This window comes from Cynara cardunculus, assembly GCF_001531365.2.
Source record: "Cynara cardunculus var. scolymus isolate 2C chromosome LG 2, CcrdV1, whole genome shotgun sequence".
Lineage (NCBI taxonomy): Eukaryota > Viridiplantae > Streptophyta > Magnoliopsida > Asterales > Asteraceae > Cynara > Cynara cardunculus.
The window spans coordinates 18,471,098-18,484,759 of NC_037529.1; the positions used below are offsets into that span (position 1 = coordinate 18,471,098).

The window sequence follows — 13,662 nt, forward strand, 5'->3', positions numbered from 1 at the left end:
TAAAATGATGTTTATGTATTTATTTATTTGAAAACAAATAAAATGTGATATTCATATGGTTTTTGTATGTGTAGACTTTGTATGAAAAATAGAAAATTTTAATTTTTTATATATTCGGTAAATAAAAAAAAGAGTGTCATGTTTAATATTAATGAAAAAATTTATTTAATGATGGTTTAAAGTTTTAGTTATGTATTAGAATGATTGATCGTAACATATCAACAATTGTGAGGATGCCAACATGAACAAAAAATATGAAAGTCAATAAATTAATCATTATATTTATAACTATAATAAAAGATAATGATATATACATGAACTGACATTGCAATATTTCAACATTAGTTTGATTTTTTTTCTAAAAAAATTATCGTCACCGTGCAACGCACGGTGCACAAAACTAGTGTCAATAATAAATCTTAACGGAAATATTTCTCTTAAACGTCTTTGATGACCCGACGTATTTAGAGTTGTATCAGAAGTTGTTGGCACTACTATTTCTCTTGTGAATTCCATCATACCCAGTAAAACTTCATGGAAACAAACATGAACAGTTCTCGTAGAGCGTTGAATTCTACGTTTAATCACTCTGTAACGCTCGTTATGGCCAATCATCGTCAAAAACATAGTCATTTTCTCTTCGACATTAACATGTCTACTGTCTTTCACCTAATTTCTTTGTCTAAAATGATTGCATAACAATATATGTGCTTCACGTGAGAGACGCATCAACTCTTGACATTGCGTACTAGGTCTGGTTAATAGCTCCTGGGTGTACGCATATCCGCTCAGTGCCGAAGTATTATCGGGCATTCTTTCTATTTTTTCTGAAGCATTTCTCCGTTGTCTTACACACACACACACACACATACACACACACACACACACATATATATATACATATATATATATATATATATATATATTTGGACTACGATCATCATTTCTTACTCAAAAGTCAACATATTTATTCAAATAAAGAGGCATATTGTAAATCCCCAAAAAAAACATTATAAATCCAAAAAATAATGCATAAAATAAACATAAATAACCAACGCTTATCATAAATCCAAGCCACATATATATCATTAATTGTCACCAAAACATCATATGTCCAAAAAAAACGTGGCACCATATTGTCATCCAAAAACCACACAAGTTAGTAACACAAAAGTTCTAAAAATGTTCTACTTCACAAAAGTTCTAAAACATGGCACCTATCTTTACTGATATCCTTGTTTTGCCCCAACTGTTCTCACCCATTCTTTGGCAATTTCAGATGGTATTGTCACCCAAGCTTCTCTATTACGGTTGTCCGTAAGAAGAGAAAAGGCAATACGGTACAATGGATCATTTTTTGCCTACCTAGGCTCGTTAAATTTTTTTAGGCATGACTCATAACTAACAAGCTCAGAGTTCTCATATTTCGATGCCATAATATTTAAAAACTTTATAAGCTTTTCATCAAGCTCCAAAGTGGCATTCGTAGTCTTTTTATGTTTTTGTTTCTCAACCGGAGCACAGGATGAATAAGGTGTTGAAGACACGGGAGGTTGATCACTTGAGACATTGATCTCTTCCTCAATGATAACAAAAGGCTCGGAATTTGGCAAAGGGTCTTTTGATGACGGTCCATGGCCTCCAATACCCTTGGACATACCACCCTCAAATAGTCGTGTACACAAGTCGGGATATGAAAGATTTGTAGTTCTCAATAATTCAACATACCTATTGGTCTGTGTTAAATAAACATTTATAAATCGAAATAGAAAAAGATCTAAAGTTAGAAAACGGCCTCTATTCCAACTCCCATTCCTCGGGGGTCAAGTTAAAAGTGTTTGTTGAAGGATCATAAACATTGCCGGTTTTGTTTTTTAACTTCAACCAAGCACCATATTTTCCTTTCAAGTAATCAAAATGGTTCTGCATTTGCTTTCGATCAACAACAAAGTTATGTGTGCTTTTCAAAGTATCGGCAACTTTCTTCCATGAAAGTGCCTTCAAGCTAGCACCCTCGTTTCTATTTAACCCAACCTCTAGAATACAACTTTCTAAGAAAGTTTTGACAATATTGGGATCCTTCCAACTAATTCTAACCCTTTTTTATTGTTGTGTTTCACCTGTTTGTTCCATACCTATAACGAACATTCGAGCTATTAAACAAGGAAAAGACATGATAACATTCTAATACATATAACTAAACCAACCAAAGACTAGCAACATTGTAAACAAGTAAAGTCTCCTGCTTTTTCAAACTAATACACCAAAATTGAACCAATTGTTTGAGTTAAAAAATAGATTATCATCTGTTTTAAAAAATAGATAATCTGTTTTGGTGAAGCAAATAGAAGCAATGAAAAATGAAACATAAAGAGCAGCAGCAAACACATAAAACAGCTATGTAGTGAACTTCAACAAGAAAATGAACGATCATAAAATAACAGTAGCCCATCACCTGATTTATGAACTATCATAAAGCAATGGAGGATGAAATATAAAGAGCAACAAACATAGTTTATGAAAAATACCCCTTCGATTTATGAAATACAATTCACCTGATTTATGAACTATCATATCTACCTTCGATTTATGATTCATAAACAGATGTTGTGTTACGATAACTCAATTTTTTTTTATTGAAACCCATCACCTGCATATTTTTCGTTGTTTTTACCAATTCTCATGATTTTCTAAAGAATCGAGTAGCAATGGAGAAGCAAAAAACTTGAAGTCTAAAGAATTGAGCAGCAATGAAGAAGCAAAAAACTTGAAGTCTAAAGAATCGAGCAGCTAGGGTTTCTTTCTAAAAGCAAATAATCGATAAATAAAAAGGATAAGTAGTTACCTTTGGAGAAGAAAGGACTCAATTTGAAGAGAGCAATAATCGACCGATTAGGGGTTCTTGGAGGAGAAGAGAGTGTCGATGGTAGGGAGAGAGGCGTGGGATGTAATGTAAGGGTAGGAAGTGTCTTTTTTTTTGGCTTAATTTGAACAACCCATGGTTTTGATCTGGGCAAATAAGCCCGAAGTAAACATACTAAAATTACTGTGTGAATAAGCCAAACTTTCCATTAAGCTCATTAAGCTTCAAGTAAACACACACTTAGATTATCACCAATTTGTTTATATAACTAGCAGATAATTAAATTACGTTTGATAAAAATTAGTTTGTAAATATATAAAATGATAAAAAATGGTACTTTAAGAAAATAGTTGACTACAAATATTTTATAATATAATTCAAATAAATTTTTAATGATATAATTAATTTTTTTTAATAATATTAATATGTTAATTTACATGGCAAGATAGTAAATAAATATATAATATATTAACTGAAATAATTTAAAATTAATTATTATTTATTGTACAAATTTGTTAAAACAAATTTTAAAAAAGTACATTAATTTATAACTTCAAATAACCCATTATACACAATTTAAATACAATAAAAGGAAGATCAATTAAAGTAGTGATTTTGATCGCGGTTCATAATTGGTAGGTCCGTAATTTATAAAGGGGTCAAGTGTAAAAAGAAAGTTTCTGAACGGATCAGATATGTAAATTTAGAAAAACACATTCACAAACATACTTTTGTGATAGTTTTGCCACCTATAGGTGATTTGCATATTTGATCCTTGCAATTATGGGCCTAGTTCACAAACTTTTTTTTTTACACTTTGACACATCCGTAAATTGTGGACATGCTAATTGCGACTTATGCTATCTTCATTATTTTGGGAGAGAAATGATTAAGAGGTGAAACACACCATGAAGAACGGCTATTTTAATTAAATTCCCATAATAAAATTGGTTAACCTCACATATTCTAATTAATCAATATTTAAAAAAAATATAATTGATAATTAAATTAAATATTTTAACTATCTATGAAATAAAATAAATATAACTTTAATTTTTATGTGACTTAAATAAACATTTTTAAAATTGTTATATCTGGTTTCTCATATCAGAATATATTGAATAATAATTAATTATTATTAATATTTATTGTATAATTAAATTAATTAATAATTTTTTAACAACTATAAACTAATATTTATGAATAATTATGTAACACCATCAAACTTGGAAATAGCGACTAATTAAAATTTTGATAATACATCAAATAAAAGTATAAATCAATATTTATGTAACCTAAGATAGCAAATTTATAGTTAACATCATCAATTGGTAATTCAAACCTTATTTAAAAACTAGGTCAAGGTACTAAAACCCAATAATAGTCGTTATCTCCAAATGCATAAGACATCACCAAATAGCTTAATCATTCTCATGTCTCTAGCTAGCACTCAAATCCTCATAGTGTCACTAGTACCAAACCCCAACGAGAACCTGATGCACATGCCGGAAAATAAAGTTAGACTTAACGCCTAATGAGTTCAAACAGTTTTCATCATAATCATAAAACGGTAAAACTAAAATACTGTTAATTTAAATTATAGTTTAACAATTGAAATATATTTATCATAAAAGCAAAATCTTTCCAAAACCTACCATTTTCTTGATGATTCTATTAATCAAAATACCCATTTATGCGAAACCAAAACTCAATACTCACACAACCAAGAATAAAACTTGATGTTCAAATACTAGAAATATGAATAAAATTCAAGTCTCCTGAATCAACTAAATATAAACAATAAACAACGTCTGGAGCATCAAATCGTGGATGATCTTCATACCTAAAATAACACAAAAACATGGATAAAATATTATATCCAAAACTCACTCGGTGACGGGGGAGACTCGATTTCATTGAATGTGACGGAATACAAAAGTAGGCCAAATATCTATGTTATATGAGCGTTACTTACAGATTACATATTCATTAAGATCAACCTCTTTAGGTCTATAGTTTAATGAGTTAACAAACTCAATAACTCCATGTATGTTGCTTGTATAGTCACCAAGTCCAACCACACTAGGTTTATACCTTGGGATCTCCAGAAATTCTTGTTAAACTCGTTCACAAGAAAGTACATTTTATTGTTCAATGGTCGATGCCCGACTCAAAAATCCCATACTTTATTGTCTATGAAAACCAATGCTTATTTTATGTTACATTACAAAAATATTCATCCCACTCAAACCGACTCCTATGCCTATCTGTCCATTGCACTACAATTTACATTACATGACTTCAACTAAATGACCAATGCACCCAAAACATGTCATTCCAAATAAATATGCCATAACCGCATATAACTCTAAAGGTTCGACATAGAGTAAATTAGACCGGACAAAAGTCCCCAAGACCCGGCTGAGTCAAAATAGAGCCAAAAGCTCAACAACTTAATAACTATTCAATAAAAGTCATTGTATGATAAAAACGTATTTGAACTAGCCCTTTGCCGTCATGTATGGTGGCTTGTCGGTCGAACTTTCGATGCTCACGAGGCACAAAAGCAAACCAACACTACTCTCTCTATCATTCCTTTGTATATGTCGTTCCTATGTATCTTTAGTTAATGGTGACGAACAGACAAAAGGGATACATTGGCGACAGGGGATAACAGATCCTGTTCTCATTGAGATCCCTATATTTAACGAATGGAGTTCTCTATCAGTCTAACTCAATGATCGCAATGACCATTAAATTTTAGGATACCCTTACTGCAAAATCCTTAATGTTGATGCTTTGTCCTATTTGACAGCTTTTCTTGCTTACTTTTCTCACAATCAGGTTGCTTATGAAGGTGATCTGATCACTAATATTTTTCAGTAAAATTTGATCTACATTGTTTACTTAATAATATAGAGGTTATGCATTTAAATCTAATCTTTAATACGTTCAAAAAATTATAAATTGTGTTAATGAATGGATGAAATATCGGATTATTTATAGGTTGGTGGTACAGTGTGTTGGATTTAATCATGTTATTTATGATTTGGGTGGCGGAATGACGATTTGATCGGCTTTACTATTCACTTACACAATTTTAATGTTAAACTTATTTTATTTACCATTTGATTATTCAAGTCTGTTCAATTTTGAATTAATTTAATACTTATAACCATATTATTTAACAATGATCACTATTAAAAAAACTAAAAAAAAAATAATTAACAAAAAGTTAACAAATAATTAAGTTTTGTTTCGGTAATCAAACATTTGTTGGTTGGAGACTTTACATTGACTGATTTTGACTAACTATATAACATAAAAGTTATTAGGTTAGTGAATGACAAGGAGTATTTCAAGCTTGATTTACTTTTAATTAAGAAAATGGTTTGTTTTAATCGTATTCAATATCAACTCAAAAAATGTTGGATTGTCTTCTTAGATGTGAATCTGCTTCTTAGGTAAACATGTCACTTTTGTTGTTTGATCTTTGCAGATGCTAAGTGACTAGTTAGGAGGAGGTATGGTGATGCAATAGTCCAGAGTGATATGAAAGTTTGGCCTTTCAAAATTATAGAAGGGCAAAGTGACAAGCCTATGATTGTAGTGGCATATAGGGGCATTGAGAAGCGGTTTGCTGTTGAAGAAATTGTTGAAGACTGATTCAAATTGCTATTGACTTGGTCCATAATAAGAGCTGTTTAGCTCCTAAAGTTTAGGTCAAATATGTTTCCTGTTTTATGCAATTACTTAGGGGTTATCTTCTTTCTTGTATGCTATTTATAGCTGAGTTCCTTATGAATAAAATCATTGGTTTTTCCCCTCATATATCTTGCTCTGCTGTTTTCCCCATCATTGTGGTATCAGAGCCAGGTTATAGGCTCAACTTCAGTGTTCAAACTCACACAGCAAGATGACAACCAACAGCTCTGCAATAAGCATTACAAAACCACAAATTCCAGTATTCAAAGGGGACTCGTATGAATACTGGAGCGTCAAAATGAAAACTCTATTCAGATCGCAAGACTTGTGGGATCTTGTGGAACAAGGAATCAGCGAGGCAAGTCAAGATGATGCAGGAAGAAAGGAGACCCAAAAGAAATATGCAAAAGCCCTATTTTTCATCCAACATGCCATAGACGAAAGCATTTTCTCGAGAATTGCAGCAGCAACCTCAGCAAATGAGGCATGGAACACCCACAAAACAGAATACCAGGGATAGGCCAAGGTGATCACGGTGAAGTTGCAATCCCTCCGACGAGATTTCGAAACAGTTTTCATGAAGAATCAAGAAACAATACAAGAGTACCTTGCAAGAATTTCATCTATTGTATGCCAAATAAGAGTATATGGAGACAAGATTACTGATGAAACAGTCGTGGGAAAAATATTAAGGAGCCTTCCTCCTAAATTTGACCACGTAGTTGCTGCCATTAAAGAGTCTAAGGACCTCTCTACCTACGCTGTTGACGAATTATGGGATCATTACAAACCCATGAGGTCAGAATCAACAGGAGTACTATAAGAAAGGAAGATCAAGTGTTCACCATTCAAGAAGACAACTTGAGGTTCTCACCCAACAAAGGCAAAGGTATGGGCTCTTCAAGAGGAAGAGGCCGTGGCAGAATGAGCTCCTCACGGTGCACACACTGCAACAAATACAGACACACAATCGACGTATGTTGGAGCAAACAAAAAAAGGAACAGTATGCTGAAGGAGAAGAGGAAGATTACTTGTTTATGGCTACTGAAAATTCACTTGATACACCAAAAGATATTTGGTATCTTGACAATGCCTGCTCGATGCATTTAACAGGCGTTAGGTCAAAGCTCAGACATTTTGATTCAATACACAAATCTCGGGTTAAACTTGGTGACAACTGGTATCTTCAGGTTAAAGGGAAAGGTGAGGTAGCCATTGACATCAATGGAAAGGAAAAGTTAATTAGAGACGTCCATTGCGCCCCTGGTTTGGCTCACAACTTAATAAGTGTGGGTCAACTTCTAGATTCAAGTCTTGATGTTCTCTTCAAAAAGGACAGGTGCACTGTATAGAGGCAAGATGGAGAAGTAATCTTAAAAGCCAAAATGACTCCGAATAGAATGTTCCCGGTGAAGTTTACCAATAATGAGCCATATAGACTCATGAGTAGTAGTAACAATGACTCAGCAATATGGCATCTAAGGTATGGTCATCTTAATATTAAAGGTCTCCAGTTGCTAGCAAGCAAAAACATGGTTAACGGTCTGCCAACAATCAAAGAACTTAACCATGTGTGCTAAGGTTGTGTTCTAGGCAAGCAAACCAGGAAGTCGTTTCCCGTTGGGCATTCTAGAAGAGAAGAAAAGAAGTTGGAACTCGTTCATGCAGACATTTGTGGTCCAATGAAAACACAATCTCACTCTGGTAGTAAGTACTTTCTGCTATTTATCGATGATCTAACAAGAATGAGTTGGGTGTACTTTCTCACCCATAAATCCGAGGCTTTTGACTATTTCAAGAAGTTTAAAGCACTCACTGAGAAGCAAAGTGGTGAAAGTTTGAAAGCACTTCGAACGGATAGAGGAGGAGAGTTTTGCTYTATGGAATTCAATGAGTTCTGCGACGAGCATGAAATCAAGAGAGATCTTACTGCTCTTTAAACTCCAGAACAAAATGGTATAGCGGAGCGTAAGAATAGAACTGTTGTATAAATGGCAAGAAGCATGATCAAGGGGAAGGAACTAAGCGATAATTTATGGGCAGAGGCAGTCGCTACATCCGTGTATCTGATCAATATTTCTCCTACCAAAGCCATGTGGAACAAGACATCGTTTGAGGCCTGGTATGACTTTAAACCTTCTGTCAATCACCTTCGAATTTTTGGTTCTTTATGTTACGCCCTGGTCACATCTCAGAGGCATAAACTCGAGGCAAAATCACAGAAGTATATCTTTGTCGGCTATTGTTCCAATTCCAAAGCCTACAGGTTATTCGACCCAGAGAAAAAGAGAATTGTTGTTAGCAGGAATGTGCAGTGTGACGAGGACCTAAAATTTGAAGATGTAGCAGCAAGTCATGCCCCTCGCATAGAATCAATAACAAATTATGAAGAATCATGACGTGATCAGCCATCAAGTACAGACGATGCAGCAAATAGTGAACTTGAAGAAACGCCACAAGGTTCTCCACAATCTGCATCACCACCCCCTCACATGAACTCATCGCATAGTGAAGCTGAAACCACACAGCTGTGAAGAAGCCAACGTGGTCAGATACCGAAGAAATTGTCTCCAATCGAAAAAGGAAGTGACTGCAAATTCGCCATGTTCACAGAAGACCCAGAGAATGTACAAACAGCCATCCAAAGTAAAGTGTGGAAGGAAGCCATGATAGAAGAGCTTAGATCAATTGAGAAAAATGTTATGTGGGAACTTATTGATCTGCCCAACCATCGAAAGCCGATAAGCTTGAAATGGCTATACAAAACAAAATTCAATTCATATGGCAGTATTTAGAAGTATAAAACGAGATTGGTGGCCCGTGGATACGTTCAAGAGCAAGGCGTTGACTTCGAAGAATCATTCTCTCATGTAGCAAGGTTTGAGACTGTACGTCTAATCCTTGTACTTGCAGCTCAATTACGCTGGAGCATATTCCAATTTGACGTCAAGTCCGTGTTTCTTAACGGAGACTTGAAGGAAGAGGTCTATGTATGTCAACCAAAATGATTCGTCGTGCAAGGGAAAGAACACCAAGTGTACAAGCTGAATAAGGCCCTATATGGCCTAAAACAAGCCCCAAGGGCATGGTACAACAAAATTGATTCATTCTTCCAGAAAAATGGGTTCCAACGAAGTGAAAACGAGCCCACTCTTTACATCAAGAGGCAAGGTATGAATGATGTTATGCTAGCGAGCCTGTATGTCGATGACATGATATATACAGGGTCATCTATGGCACTAATAGATGAATTCAAAAGTGCCATGATGAGCCAGTTTGAAATGACAGACATGGGCAGATTCAGTTATTTCCTAGGGCTGGAAGTCAAGCAGACCAACAAAGGTATTTTTGTGTCACAACAAAAATACGCTAACGACATCTTAAAGAAGTTCGACATGACTAACTGCAAGCTTGCATCAACTCCGATGAATGTAAATGAAAAGTTGTCTAGAGTCGATGATACGGGGATAGCAGACGCAACGAAGTACAGAAGTCTCGTGGGTAGACTTATTTATCTCACACACACGAGGCCAGATTTGTCATTTGCAGTTGGGCTACTTTCAAGATTCATGCATTGCCCGACAAAACAACATTTTGGAGCTGCAAAGCGAGTGCTTAGGTATGTTGCAGCTAAGAGCAATTTTGGAATTTGGTATACGCCGAATACAACATTCGTCTTGAGAGGTTACACAGATAGCGACTGGGCAGGCTCACAAGATGACCGAAAGAGCACAACAGGTAATTGTTTTGTCATGGGCTCAGGACCTGTTGCATGGGCATCGAAGAAGTAGGCCACTATTGCATTATCCTCTACCGAGGCTGAGTACGTGGCTGCCACAATGGCTGCATGCCAGGCAGTATGGTTAAGAAGGCTACTCGAAGATCTGAACCAAAAACAAGCTCGTGCCACTCATCTGTTATGTGATAATCACTCTGTTGTGGCACTAACCAAAACTCCAGTGATGCACGAAAAAACGAAACACATAGAAATAAAGCACCATTTCATTCGAGACTTAGTTGCAGATGAGACAATTACGATGGAAGCATGCAAGACTGATGACCAACTTGCAGACATACTAAATAAAGCACTAGCTCCAGTGAAGTTTGAAGGCCTGCATAAAAGGTTGTGTGTTACCAGTTTTGAATCAAGGGAGGATGTTGAAGACTGATTCAAATTGCTACTGACTTGGTCCATAATAAGAGCTGTTTAGCTCCTAAAGTTTAGGTTAAATATGTTTCATGTTTTTATGCAATTAGTTAGGGGTTATCTTCTTTCCTGTACGCTATTTATAGATGAGTTCCTTATGAATAAAATCATTGGTTTTTCCCCTCATATATCTTGCTCTGCTGTTTTCCCCAACAGAAATCTCTTCAATGGTTCTGTCCAAGATGAAAGGTGGCTAATGCATAGCTTAACTGCACCGTCAAAACTGCAGTGATCAGCGTTCCTTCTTATTTTGATGATTTACAATGTCAAGCAACAAAGGATGTTGCTACTGTTGCGGGTCTAGATGTTCTATGTCTGCTAAATGAACCTACAGCGGCTTCAACTGCTTATGGCCTAGACCAAAAGGCTACTGTCATTGGTGAAGTGAATGTGCTTACCTTTGATTTGGGTGGTGGCACGTTTGATGTCTCTCTTCTCGCCATTGAAAAAGAGAGTTTTAAGGTTAAAGTTGCTGGTGGTGACACAAGTTTGGGTGGTGAGGATTTTGATAATCGGATGGTGAATACTTTGTTGCAGAATTCAATAGGAAATATGGGAAAGACATTAGTACGAATCCAAGAGCATTGGGAAGATTGAGGCTTGCTTCCGAGAGAGAAAAGATTATTCTTTTCTCAACAACCCATACGTCCATGGAGATTGACTGCTTGTACGATGGTGTTGATTTTTCATCAAAAACAACTCGGGCTAAATTTGAGGAGCTGAACATGGATTTCTATAATAAGTGTATGGAGGATGTGGCAAGGTGTCTGGATGATGAGAAATGGGAGAAAAGTTGGATGGATGAGGTAGTTCTAGTTGGTGGTTCTACACGGATTCTGAAGGTCCAACAAATGTTGCAGGAATTTCTTTATGGCAAAGGACCTTTGCAAGAAGATTATGATGAGGCTGTTGCTTATAGTGTTATAGTTTTGGCTGTAAGAATGAGTGGTAAGGGAAATAAAATGGTTAAAGATTTGATGTTAGTGGATGTCACTCCTCTTTCACTTGGTGTGGAGGCGATTAAAGAAGTGATGACTGTTTTGATCCCAAGAAACATGTCCATACCTGTTACAAAGGAGATAATGTGGAATATTGTTGCTGACAACCAATCTTCTTTTCTGTTTAAAGTTTATTAGACAACATTTTTGTTAGTCCCAAACGAATCTAGAAGAATTTAAAAGTAACAGTTTGTAGAGGGGGGATGAATACAAACATATAGTAATTTACACTTTTTAAAATCTTTATTGATAAATAAGATCAATACAAAATTTACAGACTGTTTGTGGAATAAGATAAGATATAGAACTTATCTAAAACTATATAGGAAACACACAAGATACAGAAACCAAGAAAGGAAAGACTTGATAAAAGAAGAAACAATAACTTCGTTAAAGGAAGAGCTTAGTTGGTTCTTCACATGAAGTAAATATAACTTCGCAAGGTTAAGAAGTCTGTGCTTGTGAGGGTGTCTCTTCTTGGGTAGATTTTTTTATCTTCCCATTGTTGAGAAGGAGGGACTTTTCATCTATTTATACCCATTGCATTAAATGTAAGTCAAACAGTACAAGCACGTGGCAAGCTTCTAGAGGTGAGCTTGTCCTATGTCTTCAGATATACAGGCTTTTGGTCATATATGAACAGTGATCTTTCACAAAGTAGGTAAGCACGTTTGGAGACAATATGGTGACTCCGTACGAGTGCTTTAGTTTAAGAGGTATGGGTCTGTCCTTTGTGTGTATAAGGATAAGACAAAAACTAATCTTGATCAACAAGATTCATTTGACTACTGACACTAGAATAACTCTAAGGTTTCTTTGGTGTATGATGAATCTTGAGTAGATTTCATACATTTGTAGACAGGCTTGTTATCATTGAAACCACATCAGATCACGAACTACTTGTCTTTGTCTTCAGCTTTATCTTCGATATCACTGAAGGTTCTTGTGGTATGAGTTTTGTCTTCTTGAAGAATACTTGTCTCTTGAGAGATACAATACTTGTTCAACGATCACTGAACATACTCACTATTGATCGTTGAAACTGAATAAAGAGAACTAAGTACTCTTGTTAGATAAAAAGGATCATCATCAAATCACTTAGAGAGAAGATCAACAATCTCCCCCTATTTTATGATGACAAAGCAACATAAAAAAAATGCTTGGATATTACAGTAAGGAAAATGTACTAGTAAAATACATGTCCCTTTTTATTGATTTGGGATCTTTTATTAGTGATAGAGTTTATTATGAAAATTTACTTTATTTGTAAATGATTATAAGGAAAAAATAAATTTACATAACATGAATAACTTAACACTTAGAACATATTCACTAACAAGAAAGGTGTCAAAGAATGTAAGAAATAAATATAATTCATAAGTATATGTCCCAAATACTCTTTTCAATGATCTTTTTCTGTGAACCAATCATTTTATTGAAATATCTTTCAAGACAAAATATTACAAAAGATTACAATTGGTTTTGGTAGGCTTAATACATAAAAGCTATACACTGAAAGAAAAGATAAAATATATACAAGGTTTTACAAGACTAAAAGGTTTTCTAATCTATATTGTCGAAGTTGATGTAATCAGGGACATCTTCTCCTTGAATCTTTCTTCTGAGCATTTCCTTTCGAATCTTACGGTCCATCATCTCTCTATAGATATCTTCGTTCATCCAAGTTCGGAGATACTCTAAGTGATCTATTGGGCAGAGATGGAGCTCAGACACTCGTTGAAACCTGTACTGACCATCATAGTCAATGAACATAAGTCCATATTCAGGTTTCACATGCACTATATTGAGAATAAAGGGTCCCTTTTTAGGCAGTGATAGATTCATCATTGAGATATCTAGCTTCTTCCTGTTCTTGAAGAGCTCATCC

At 35.0% G+C, this 13,662-nt stretch overlaps 1 pseudogene; it reads left to right on the forward strand.

Annotated features, from left to right (window-relative positions):
- Nucleotides 1-5,380: 5,380 nt before the first annotated feature.
- On the forward strand, nt 5,381-11,912 carry LOC112505977 (annotated as a pseudogene).
- The last annotated feature ends 1,750 nt before the right edge of the window (nt 11,913-13,662 follow it).